Source organism: Pogona vitticeps, chromosome 2, assembly GCF_051106095.1.
Source record: "Pogona vitticeps strain Pit_001003342236 chromosome 2, PviZW2.1, whole genome shotgun sequence".
NCBI classification, from domain to species: Eukaryota; Metazoa; Chordata; class Lepidosauria; order Squamata; family Agamidae; genus Pogona; species Pogona vitticeps.
In genome coordinates, this window is record NC_135784.1 from 299,200,512 (window position 1) to 299,214,678 (window position 14,167).

Below are 14,167 nucleotides of genomic sequence, written 5' to 3' on the forward strand. Positions count from 1 at the left end.
CTTTGGAAACTCCACCTATGCCATTACTTTTGGGTGGTGAAGCTCTGATCTTGCAACTTGGCCAGTCAAGAAATAGCTCAGAATACAGAGGCCGGATCCATTTATGACACAAGTTGGGAAGGACACTTCCGTACATGTTGTTGTTCCATACATAATAGGGGCTCCTTGATTCCTAAGCTAACATGCTGGATAGGGGAATCTAGGACTTGAAAGTGAAAAAAAGAGATTATTTTTCCTAGCTTTCTTTTATGGTACCCATTGCACCGTCTGGGAAATACTGACACCCCCCCCCCAAGCATGGTAAATGTGACCATCACAGCCCTGCAAAGGAGGAATGATGTCTGTAGAGGGACGATGGGCAAGATACAGGATGCTCCCCGCTTTTTTTTTTCTGCATTTACTTCTTTGTCATTCCCACACACATCTCCCAGTTGTGTCCCTTTTAAACACTCCTCCCATATGGTGCTCTCTCCAGATTTGCTCTGTGTGTGTGTGTGTGTGTGTGTGTGTGTGTGTGTGTGTGTGTGTGTGTGTGTGAGAGAGAGAGAGAGAGAGAGAGAGAGAGAGAGAGAGAGAGATTGGGCTCTGCGTTGGAGCCCAATAGCCCTAGAGGCAAAAAAATAAAGGAAAGACAAGGGAAACCCTTGAGGGCCTCCAGGTGTTTTGACTACAACTCCCATCATGTCTTATCCATCGGTTTTGCAGGGTGGAGATGGATGGGAGTTGTAGGCCATGGTATCCCAAAGGCTGGAGTCAAGTCAATGCCATCTGCTTATTGTTGCTGTTGTGTTTGTGTTTGGAGAAGGCACGTGAGCAGGCAGTAACAAGAAGAAAGCGGTGGGGTGTGCCTTTAGAGGGGGATATTTTGAAGGGTGAGCCTCACCAGGGACTTGATTATGTGCACTCTGATGCACCCTCTCCTGCCCTTCTGTGTACCAGCACCTGGCAAGAGTTGTACTATCATAAAAATACTTATATAGATCATTGGGGACATGCAGTATTGAAAGGTTTTATTAAAAACGAGTACAGTATTTAAGATACCTTTGAGTTGAAAGGTCAAGTTACAAGTTGCATGAAGCTTTGTAAGGTTTCCTCCTGACTGGTACTGAAGGGTGGATGGGTGAAGCGCTGGATACTTCATTTAGGAGCAGAAAAACAGCCAACTGGGGCAGAAGGTGCTTAATCCAGGCCAGCTGTTCTTACTCTCCCTCTGCCAGATGCTGTTCTGTCCCCACCAGCCAAGAAAGAAAGATGTTGTTCCTTTCCTCCACTTCTTCCTGCATATGATGGGGAAAACAGCTGTTATTCTTGGACTGCAACTCCCAGAAACCCTGGCTAGCAAAGGTGGTGGTGAAGGCTTCTGGGAATGACAGTCCAAGAACACCTGGGTTACCCAAGGTTGGGAACCCCTGCTTTACAGGAAGAATGGCTTTCAAGATAAGGCTTAAACACGTCACCGATGTGTTTGTCCTCTCCTCATAACTACAGCCTCCAGCAGCTTGATTTTTTTGGAGGGTGGAGGAGAATTTCTTAGAATTCAGTTTAGCACATTTGATCTGAAAATGGAAAATGCTTTTTAAAAATAGCAAATGGATTATTAAGTGAATTTTAAATCAGCGATGTCCTTAATTGGGGGGGGGGGGATTACAAGTCATCTTGAGGCCTATCTAGAGGGCAAAAGGTAACGCAGAAATAATTTTATAAGTGGGAAGCAAGGTGGATTAGAATTGATGATTTTTTCTTTAAAAAAAAACACCCCAAATCATCAGATTTTTAAAATTGAAACCAGTTTTTAAATTTTAAATCAAATTTATTTTAATGAAATGCTTTTGGAGGAAAAATATATCAAAAGATAGTTTTCTATTTAAGATACATTATAGTTTAAAAGTTATTCAGCATGAAATAGAACTTAGTTACGTAGCATGGAGCTGTATATTCATGCAATATTTACATTTTTGGTAAACTAATTCAAATTACCAAAGCTGAGATAACATGCACTTTTTTACAGTAAAAATTGTATAAAATGAACAAAATTCAGGAAAAGTCCTTAATCCCATTGTTATTTTGTAAATCTAGGTACGAAGAAGGAACACATTGATGTTTATGGCAATACAAGACTATGTATACCATATATTGTTATTGTTTTAGTTAATTAAAACAATTTAAGTAGTTCTCCAAATATGAGCAATTAACGTGTTAAACTAGAATCTGTTCCGATATACAATAGCTGTTTTACTAATCTGACATGTTATTATTCTAAATATGAAATCTTCATCTGGTTGCAAATACTGGTATTAAAGATTATAACTACCAGCAAGAATGAGTCTTAACATTTTAAAAAATCATGATTTAAGTTGAGTCTTGCTGACTAATGATTTAAACCATGAGTAACACCGACTTGATTTAAATCATATCTATCCTGGTGGGAAGAGAGCAAATTAAGCAGCGAATAATGTAATGGTTAGAGAAATGGGTTAGATTGAGGAGATCCTGGTGCTAGTCCTTACTGACCCGTGAAATGTATTGGGTGATCTATCATATTCTTTTAGCCTGATCTACTATGCAAAGCTATTGTGTCAATGAAGTACGGAAAGAAGAGGCAGGCATCCAGATTTGAGCTCAGTGGAGGAAATGTGGGATATAAACATAAGTAGATGAAGTAAGTGAGGTTGCAGAGTCAATCAGTGGATTTTCTTGGACTCTCTGTTTCCTTTTTACTCTAGCCAAGAGAAGGGGAACATTTCAAATTTGTTCATTTCTTACATTGTGTGGGAGTTTTGAGACATGTAACATACCCCTGTTCTGGTCCGCTGTGGTTTTCTTGATTCTTAAGGATGTGAATCAACCTGATGTTTTTACACGAAAATCAATCTTTTCCTGCAAAAGTGATGAATCACAATATTGGTGTATTCCGAGACTTTGTGATGCATTTCCTCTACCACTACCCCAGTTAGGTTCCATACACATGGGGCCTCTTTTCTGTGTTCATTGTGGGGTTAAGGGAAGGAAGCAACATGCCATGCCATTTTTAATGGGGAAAAAAATGGCCTGAGCTGCAGTACTAAGAGGACCTGATGGATGTGCATGTAAACCATAGACTTATCACCTCTCATGTGTTACAGTGGTGCCTCACAAGACAATGTTAATTCGTTCCACGAAAATCGCTGTCTTACGAAAACAACGTCTTGCGAAACGAAAAAGCCCATTGAAATGCATTAAACCGGTTCAATGCATTCCAATGGGCTGAAAACTCACCATCCAGCGAATATCCTCCATAGGGGTGGCCATTTTCGCTGCCTGTAAAGCGGGGAATCCATCTCTAAACACAGCGGGGAGCCATTTTAATTATCCAACGGCCATTTTGAAACCGCCGATCAGCTGTTAGAAAAACATTGTTTTGCGAAGAATCAGTTCCCGAAGCAGGGAACTGATCATCGCAAAGCAAAAAAACCCGATTTAGACCATTGTTTTGCAATTGCAAAAACGTCATCGTGAAGCGGTTTCATCGTTTAACGAGGCAATTGTTAAGCGAGGCACCACTGTACTTTCCATGCATAGAAACATGTAACAGCAGGTGTCTTTCTTGCTTACGGCAGGGTATGCCCTTCCTCGTTCAGTATGAGAGTACCCAGGGGTTTAATGTCCCTTTAGAAATCTTACAGCTGGCTGAATAGCTCAGTGGTTTCGGTATCTGACTGTGGAGCCAGAGGTTGGAAGTTCAATTCCCCACTGTGCTTCCCAAAAGAGCCAGCCTGTGTGGCCTTGGGCAAGCTGCACAGTCCGAGGGTGCTCCCAGAAGAAGGGAATGGCAAACCACTTCTGAGTACTCTCTACCTGGAAGACCCTGAAAAGGTTCACCAAAAGTCAAAATTGATGTTGCCACGTGATGATCATTAGTAACAGGAATCTTAACATGCCAGCACAGATATACTCCTTTTGTGAGTCAACTCTACTTCATGCCTATTAGTGGCCTGTCTTTAATCATTCAAATCTCACGGAGTTGGCATGAGATTCCAGCTCGACTTCTTTGCTAGTAGAACATTTTGTATTATTTTAAGAGAAGGGGGAAAGGGATTAAAAGGCAGCACTGGCTAGGAATTAGTTTTGGTTTTCCAGAAGGATGGATGTTAATGTCCTTCTCTTGTGATCCACGGAATAACAGCATGGCAGTGGTGGAAGGAGGGATCCAGAAAAAGCTGCTTTCTGGACAGCTGTGTGATTCGTGCACATATAGGTTTAAGTTTAGTAATTGTAGTTCCTATAGACATTTATTTCCTCATTTTTCTTTGTTAAGTTCAAGGCAGTGCACCCAACTCTGTTCTGCCTATTTCATTCCCCCAAGAGCCCTATGAGGTAGGTCCTGCTCCTTCTCTAGCATGCTGATGCAGACAGGCTGGTCTTCTTCTTGGCTTGCTGTTTTTCCAACGATTTAGATAAAGTCACTATTTTGGATCTCAACTCTCAGGATCCTGAGAATTCTAGGAGTGTAAAAAAGCTCTGGTTCTGTTTGAGGTTTGGGATGGGCAGGGGTGGGAAATAAGGACTGCAACCCCCCCCCCCCCCAAGTAGCTCAGGTCTTCTGCTTGAATGCAGAGGCTGAAGTGCCCAGAAGTCAGTAAAGCATAAAAACCTCCATCCATCTCTGTGATTCTAAGTTTAGTTTATGACAGACTGGAGTGGTTTCTTACCAGCCAGTAGCTGGTGAGACCATCTGGCCAACTCTGAATAACACACCACATGCAAGAGGAGCTCCCTGTGCCAAGAATAGAGAATGTGAGGTCCTCTAGGTGTGGGCGGGGGGGGGGGAGGATGATGGGAGTTGCAGTCCAGTGTTCAGACATTCACATGCTTCCTATCCTTGCACGAAATTTTTAAAAAAGTGTTTTGAAATGTTTTGAATCTCTTTTTCAGTGCTTTAAATTTGTTTTGGATGTTTTTAATCTTTTAAAAACTATTTTAATGTATTTTAAATTATCTTAAAACCATGAAGAAATGCTTTTAAGTCAGGGGTAGGTGACATGGAGCCCCCACAAGGCATCCCTAGCTATGCATCATGCCTCCCCCCCAGGAGTGTAGCCCCCCCCCCTGCTGCTGGGAAATCTGAGGTGATCCACTCTTGCTTTAAAATAAGGAAAATACAGGGAATAGACTCAAAATATCTATGGTCATCTGAAATCTGTAGTACAGGCCTCTCTTCTGGAAGGACAGTATCTGATATGCATCTCTGAAAGCAAAGCCGTGTTACATTTTACGCCTCAGCTGTACGCTTCAAATGGTTTGTTTGATTTCCCCATTACTGGGAGATGTGTATAATTTGGAGGGGGGAGAGCGAATGAATACATAAAACAAGTAGGCAACTGTGGCCCTCCAGATGTTTTTAATGGCCATTCTGATAATCCTACCCATTTGCCTGTGCTGACTAAGGATGTGGGGTATTGTAGACCAAAAAGAACTCCTAGAATAAAACATGGTTGCCAGCGCATGTAAGGCAGCACTTGGTTACATGCTGAGTGGCAAATTATAGTTTGTTTTTGTAATATGTACAATAGCCCTTTTCTTCTCTAGATCAGCCTCCCTCACAGGGCTGTCACTATGTTGGGGGCAAGTGGGGCTTTGCCCCAAGGCACCCACATGGAAATAGCACTGAAAGCTAGAGATGAATCTGCTGGTGAGAGATGGGAAAATCACTGGGAACACTTCCCCATCCCATAGAATCATCGTAGGGTTGGAAGGGACCTTGGAGGTCTTCTAGTCCAACCCCCTGCCCAAGGCAGGAGATGTCATACCATCTTGGACAGATGGCTGTCCAATCTTTTCTTGAGGTGAATCTAATTCACTTTCTCTCTCTCTCTCTCTCTCTCTCTCTCTCTCTCTCTCTTTTGACAGCATGACCTCCCACTTTCTTCGGGGAGGGGACATACTCCATTCTGCTACTCCTTTTCTATAAGAGCCTCATGTCTTTCCCTCAATGGGGAGTGGCTGGAAGATGTCGCTGTTTGCTCTGGGTGTCAAAATGGCAGGTTATAGCTCTTCCTCCTCAATGTGGCCCCTCCTCGATATTTGAGTTTCAATTTGCATCTGCCTTAGACCAGGTAACTAATATCCAGGCATGCTAAGAGTGATGAGCCCTACTCCCATTGTCAAGGAAGCATCTGGCACCCATGCATGTCAAGAGGAGTGTGTCAGTTCCTCCACATGATCCAGAACCCTGATTCTGGGAGTTCAAATACAGAACAGCCCCCCACCCCTTTTCACTTGGTTTTCTGCATTCAACATGATGATAAAGGTGGCAGGGCTATTGTGTTCCCCTTCTTTCACAATTGAATAAGGCTGTAGACCAGTGAGTGGTTCCCAACCTTGAATTAAACTAAAACTCCCAGAAGTTTTCACCACTAGCTGTGCTGGCCAGGAGTTCTGGGAGCTGGAGTTCAAGAATATTTGGGACCCACGGTTGGGAACCACTGCTGTAGATCAGGAATAGGAACGGCAACTCTGGAGGGACTTTCCTCCCTCCACAAACGCGGAATTGGTTTGGCTGGAGGCAAGAGAACGCATCTAATCCAGAAAGTACCAAAACCACTTGAGCTGTTGGCCCGGTCAGACAAGTCCCCTTCGTTCCAGAAAAAGCAAACTTGTGGCTCGTGTGTAGGATAGTCCCAACAGGTCCTAACTGGAGGCACGCCCATCAAACTCAAGTTGGGAGAGATTCTAGAATTAAAACAGGAGCAGTTTTAGGATCGTGCTCTGGTCCATGAGGTCACGAAGAATCGGACATGACTTAACCAACTAAGCAGCAACAGGTTTTAGGGTCTTTGCTGACATTCAACACTAAACACTATATGCATTATTATTTTTTTCAGCCTTCTCTGTCCCCATCAGTATAGAAAACATGCTTTCCAGTGCTTTCCCCCTTGATATGAGTGGCGTGACCGAGTTTTACGATTCAGAACTGTCACCCTTCCCATGCTTGATTTGCCTTTCAAAAGGGGAGGGAAACACAACCGATGTGGTCCTTTTAGAGTACTTTGTTCAAATGTCTACTTTTTTTAAAAAAGCTGCCAAAATTCCTTTGCTCTGGTTCCTGAGGAGCGGCGGCCAAAAAGGGCTTGGGTTGCTTTTGTTTACTGCGTAATGTTGGCTGTATTTCAGAGGCAAAGGCGGGTTAGCCATCGCAGCTCCCTCCCTCCACCCGCCCCCCCCTCCCGCCCCAGCGCTCTTGCGAAAAGAGATGTGTGCTTTGTGACAACTGTCAGGTTGTTTTAAAAAGGCGCTGAACCTGTGGGCGCCCGAACAAGAGGGAGTTGGATGAAATGCCTGTCCATGTGTGTGTGGGGGGTGGAAGGAGCGTGTCTTTTGTCCCCAGATCGCCATCACCCCCTCCTCCTCCTCCTCCAAACGAGAGTTTCATCTTGGTTTGCTTGTTTCCCTGGTTCCTGCCTTTGTTTGACCCTTGTGTGCCACCAGCCGTATGCAAATCGACTGGCCTGCGATTGGCCAGCGCTGGGCACCCGTTCTCGACGACAGTCTCCATCTTGTGACGCAGGCCGGGTTTGGAAGCCTCCTCTGGAATGCTGCGTCTTTGGGGGAGACCACACATGGTGGTGAACTGGGTGCGGGTGACGCCAAAGGGATGGGCTGGGAGCAGAGTTTGGACATACAGTTCAAGGAAGAGTGAATATCATGTCCTCTGGGCAGGCTGTTTACCCATCAATGTAAAGTAGAACATGCATGGGGGGGGGGAGGTCAAAAGAGGACACTGGTATGCGCAGAATTGGGTATGAGGATTTATATGTACCGAGGAAAATTAGAAATGATTTTTGTAATTGAAAAACAGTTCATCTCACCATGAACAGATCAACTGCGTACCTGCTGAATATGTATCCAGTGTGAAGAGGCAACTTCGAGGTCCTTGATCTCATTTCCTCTGGTTCTTTATTTTTAAAGCAGATGGGAAGTGGACTGCGTTTAGAATAGAGGACAGCTTTGAAAAGAGAATTGCTCCCTGGCAGCCCTCCAGAAAGAGGACTGTGCCCCCGAAGAAGAGGATGTTTGGAAGCCCAAATGATAATGGAGGCAGAAACAGAACTTAGAAATTGACTTTGAAAAGGGATGAGTGTAATAACATAATGAAACCATCTTTAACTAGTTACCAGAACATAATCCTACTGCTACTTAATTGCCCCTGGCGGTTATTTTAGTCACGCTTCTTAAAAGTAGTATTTCAGGTGCTAGACTTGGGTGCTTTAAATTTAGAAGAGTCTGATGTGTGTGCTCCAAAGGCTTGTTAGTGGCGGATTTATTTATTTATTTATTTATTTATTTATTTATTTATTTATTTATTTATTTATTTATTTATTTATTTATTTGCTTGCTTGCTTGCTTGCTTGCTTGCTTGCTTGCTTGCTTGCTTGCTTGCTTGCTTGCTTGCTTACTTACTTGCTTACTTACTTACTTATTTATTTATTTATTTATTTATTTATTTATTTATTTATTTATTTATTTGCTTGCTTGCTTGCTTGCTTGCTTGCTTACTTACTTGCTTACTTACTTACTTATTTATTTATTTATTTATTTATTTATTTATTTATTTAACTTATATGCCCCCCACACTACCCAAAGGTCTCTGGGCAGCTTACAACAATTAAAATACAGTAAAAAAACCAATTAAAATATATACTCTAAAATTGCCATCAGGACCCACAGTTGATGTTATTTCAATTAAAAGCTTTCTGGAACAGGAAGGTTTTGACCTGGCACCGAAATGTCATCAGCTAGACGAATCTCAGTCAGGAGGACATTCTATAATCTGGGGGCAGCTGCCGACAAGGCCCTTTGTCTACAAGCCATCTCTCTTACCTCCTTGAGGGATGGCTGTTTCAAAAGGGCCGTCTGAAGTCAGTGTATAGCACAGTCTTCCCCAGTCTCTTGCCATTAAAGTGTGTTGTTCTACATCTGCCACCATTGTTGCCAGCAAAACCAGTAGGCATGCTGGCTGGGAATGATGAACATTGTATACATCTGAAGACCATCATGTTGTAGAAATTTGGTATTAACTGATTATATCCGTTTGCATTCCTTGCTTTATTTCTTCCTCCTTTTTTTCTTTCTTTTTTAATCTCAGCAAATCTTGACTTAAATAAGAGATCTGGTAAGATCTTAATTTCCTGGCGAGCTTACTTGCTTTAGGGTGTAACTGGGTAGGTAGGAGAACATTAGGCTGCTGTTGCCAAAGATTAAGAGTCCATGTTCCTGCTCCCAAACTGTACTGCCTACTAACAATGCTCCCCTGTGGCTGTGTGTAAAAGGAAGCGCTGTAGATATCTACAGTATGTGCATTAGGAACATGAAAGGATCTTGTTCAGTTATTTGATTTTAACAAGATGACCTGCTTGAGAGTTTGCTAGAGCCCATGAGACTCCCTGTCTTTAGCACTGGAATGAAGTGAGTGCTTTTTCCCACTGAAATTTTGTGCAAAACATGCTTGTGCAAAACTGATGTGTTTTCGCCTTGCAAATGAAGACATGCACACCAACCAGGTGCAAAAAGATCCGCTGATGGATTTTTTTTTAAAAAAGACACAGATTATGCATTCATATGTCCAATTTTTAAAGTCGGTGCAACAAAGTCACAGCTGTGATAGTATATCTGTGTGATTTGTATGAAAAGCATTCTTACCAATGTTGAAGCCGTAGCTGAGGCTATGAGAAAATATGTTGCCAAAGAGGAAAGACATTTGTGGTTTCTTGTTCTCAGATGCAAGAGTGAAATAAGTGCAGAGATGTGTCTGCAGTGGACATGGGACTGTTCCATCTCAACAGAAACACCAATTGGCTATTGAATCCTTGTGTCAGTGTGGTGCCCTTATGCATTTCCCTGCCAGTGGTGAGAAATGACATAGAGCAGGAATGACGGTCCTTGTTTTTGAGTTTTTAAAAAAGATCATTTGGGCAGCTTATGGAATGTGATTGTGCAGGAATGGCAAATGGTTAGTTTGCCTTGACTAAACCAGGCTTTCCCGTCTCTCCTGATCCATCGGCTTCTTCGGTGAGGAAAAGGGGGGAAATCATGATAGAGATCAATAAATGTACACCTTGCCATTCTCCCTCTCTCTCCCTCCCTCTCTCTCTCTGTATGCACCATCATGTCAATTCCAACTTATGGCAATTCTTTCCAGGGTTTTCTTTAGTTACAAATATACTAATCACATATCTGTTTAGATACACATAAACACACACATTCATAAATCTACACAGACCATCCTCGTCCACCTTCCCACATAATCCAAATTCTTCAAATCATTTGGAGGTGCCTATTGCTAAGTGTTCCTAGTTTGCTAGTTGCTAAATGACATTTATTCTCTCAAGAAGTTTGCATCATTGCATGCAATGATTATTTGCATTTCAAAGGTTGGAAACGATTTGCCAAAGTGGGCCCCATGGAGGACCCAGGCTTCTCCAGGATTCAGGGCCATGTGAGTTCATTACAAGTGTGTAGGCCAAGGGCAAGTCCCCCATTTCTGTTTTCTTATCCTGTTTTTTTTATTAGATGTTTGGTAATTTTACCTCTTTATCAAGTCTTGGAAACGGGGAGAAGGCAGGTGAACCGGAGAAAGACTTTCAAAGACTTTCCAGTTATGTAGAAAATCTTATGTAAGTTCTCTCCATAAAACCGGACTTGATCCAATTAATGTGTTGCAATTTATTGCCATGTGCATCTTGAAATCCTTTCTTTCAGAAGTGTGCTGTGTAATTTTTTCCCATTAAAATCATGTGGGATTTCATCACTTGCGTGGGTGTGATTGGCTTCATTTGGAACCCTTGGGCAAAGAAGCAGCGAGGCAAATAAAATTTCCCAGCCTTTAGCAGTGAAACTGTTTTTTTTAAACAATTTACAAAGCCAGGTTGTTGGCTTATTAAACACAGTGATCTGACAACTCTGAAGATGCAGGTTTGGAATACAACTGCACCAAACTTCCTGGATAGATGTCCGTATTGTGCATATATGATTCTCATAATGCTGAAACTGTTTGCTGGCATATTAGGCAGTGAAAGTTCTATTTGATTAATGGCTGAAAAAAACTTTTGCATCCGTGAAAGAGAGAGAGAACAGAGAGTAATGGGGAAGAATGTGTTGGTATGAGTGTGTGTGTTTATGAGAGAGGAGTGTAATTAATTGACCTGTCAGAAGGAATGGTTGAGTAAAATACTGTCTTTGTTATGTGCCATCAAGTCATCTCCAACCGACCCTATGAATGAGTGATCTTCAGAATTTCCTGTCCTCAACTGCCCTGCTCAGCTCTTATAAACCCAAGTCTGTGACTTCCTTTAGGGAGTCAGTCTATCTTGCATTTGGTCTTCCTCTTTTCCTGCCGTCTTCAGTTTTTGCCAGCATTATTCTGTCTTCTCATGGTGTGCCCAAAGTAAGGCAGCCCCCATTTCATCATTTTTGCCTCTATAGATAGTTCGGACATGATTTGATCTAGGAACCCATTTGTTTATCTTTCTGGCAGATTGGGGTATCCACAAAGTTTTCCTCCATCATCCTATTTCAAATGAATTTATCCCCCACCCCCAGGTCAGCTTTCTTAAGTGTCAGCTTTCACACCCATAAATGAGACTGGAAATAGGAGAGGGTGAATGATCTTGGTCTTCAGTCTCCAGAGATGCGTCCTTACACTTGATTATCTTTTCTAGTTCCTTCATTCATTGTCCCTTCCTCATCTCAGTCTTCTGCTGCTTTCTTGGTCGCACTCTCCGTTTGGATTGGTGATTGAACCAAGGTCTACAAAATCTTTAGCTATTTCAATTTCTTCATTGTCAAGTAAATATATAGAAAATGCCACATCATTGAACAAATACCCACCTTTGCTACTCAGAAGTAGTCCAATGGGTGGCATTGACATTGTTCTTCTCAAATGACACCCACAGTTCTATCTGGCTTTGGAGACAGGATCTACACTTCATTAACCTTACCAGTTCTTCCATGTTTTAAGAAGTCTGTGTGTACATGCCTCAGATTTTGCAAAGGTCTGCAATGCTGGAACTTCCCATCAGGTAGAAATGAATAATGTTGCCCAGGGGTGAGGAGGGAATTCTGGCTGCGACACACCACCTGCTTTTAGAACACCCTCATTGATTTTGAAGTGACTGCTTTAGCTTATATTTAACTTATCAATCAAAACCTGGATTGTTTGGCCTCTACAGTGCATTAAAACCTTGCATCTAAAGCAATCCAAATTCTGTTCAGAGAAATTCAGAATTCTGTGCTTAGGCATAGTAAGCAAAGTTTATATATATATGGCGGAACATGTTCTGTTTTCCTCTAATGGGTATAGTCAAGAATGTGGAGTAAGGCACCACTGTTTTCAACTCCTCCTATGCACAAGACTGGACGTTTTACTCTGATCCAGAGGTTGGAAGTGTTATATTTTTCAGATTGCAGCTCCCAGGATCTCACAACCAACAAGATGGATCTTGGCTGTAGGATTCTGGGGTTGTAAAAGGAAAAGCAATTTAGTAATGTAGTTACAAAAGAATTTATTTGATATTTGCTTTATTGGTTATGGATGGTGGTTGTCTCTTGCTACATTTCGCTTTATTTTACATTTGTTTCACTCTGGATGTAAACCACCCAGAGTAGTGTTTATCGCTAATCGGTGTGGTGTACAAAAGAAAGAAAGAAAGAAAGAAAGAAAGAAAGAAAGAAAGAAAGAAAGAAAGAAAGAAAGAAAGAAAGAAAGATAGATAGATAGATAGATAGATAGATAGATAGATAGATAGATAGATAGATAGATAGATAGATAGATAGATAGATAGATAGATAGATAGATAGATAGATAGATAGATAGATAGATAGATAGATAGATAGATAGATTTCTACAGGAAGACTCTTAAATCCTCAGTGTGTTATCCGTGCAACCATGTACACTCTTGCCTGGAAATCTGTCCCATTGTACTCAGTGGAAATTACTTTTGAGTAGGTGCATACAGCATTTCATTGTAAGGCTTCAGAGCTGCATAGAGGATTAAGTCTCATGAAACTGAGTGGATCTGACTTCTTAGTTGCCTTGCAGGGTCCTGAACTACAATCCTAAACACAACTACTAGGGGACAAGGTCCATTTAATTTAGTGACTTCTGTTTCTGAATAATACAGTCAGGATAGCTACGTGGGCTACTTCCAAGAAGCACTGCCAATTCTTGGCTATTCTTGTTTCTCAGTGAAAAAGCAATTATGAAATGAAAGGCAAACCAGGTGGCTTGGTGCTTGTTTTGAATGCTGTATATCCTTCTCGAGATATGACTGTATCGAAGTGAAGGCTCTGATCTTATAAACCATGTCTATTTATATTTAAATGCTTGTGAGAGAGCATAACGAGGCACATACACACTCCCCTGTTTTAACTGGAGTATGCAAGTTTAGTAAGTTTACAGTAATATCTCTCTCCTTTTTCAGACTGAAGGGAGTGTTTCTATTTTGTCCAAAACAGGAGGGAAGGAGAAACATATTTGCACAGCAAAACTGCCAAAGATTATTGTTATCTCCCATTTTGCAGATGAGGAAGGCTGAGGTTGAGAGAGAGCGAGAGAGAGCACTTTACTAAAGGCTACCTAGAGAAACACAGTTGCTTAGTCACTGTCCTACACCAGCCTGAATGGCTTTGTCCTTTTGAATTCAGATGCAAATTCAGGGGCAACACAAATCCAGAGTTTTGCAAAGTTACTCTTCTGGACTACAGCTCTCACTCCTGGCTAGGAATTCTGGACGTTATAATCCAAAGCAGTAAATTTCCCAAAATGTACATACTTAATCATCTTACTTTCTATTGAATTGTTACGAGAACTGTTCTCATAGAACTGTAAAAGTATCTATCCTGTTTGCACTTGATTGCTTTTTTCTTAGGAAGTCAGGAAGTGGTCTAATGCTGAGTCAGATCGCTGGCCCAGGCCAGGCCAATATTGACTGGCAGCTTCTCTCTTGGGATTCAGGCAGGATTCTTTCCCAGTTGGTCACCCGGCCAAGTATGACTGTACTTGGGCTTGACTTAGCTTCCAAAATATGGTGGCGTACTTTGCTTTTCAGGTGCTTTGTTTTTCTCTCATTGGTTTAAGATGTTTGGCTGCAGAGCCAAAGGTTGGGAGTTCTCCACTCTGCTTCCTGTGAGTAGA

General features: G+C 42.0%; 1 protein-coding gene across 3 annotated transcripts in view; it reads left to right on the forward strand.

Moving 5' to 3' along the window:
• Nucleotides 1-14,167, forward strand: part of MBD2 (methyl-CpG binding domain protein 2) — a 61,064-nt gene that overhangs the window by 1,187 nt on the left and 45,710 nt on the right. The window lies entirely within an intron of this gene.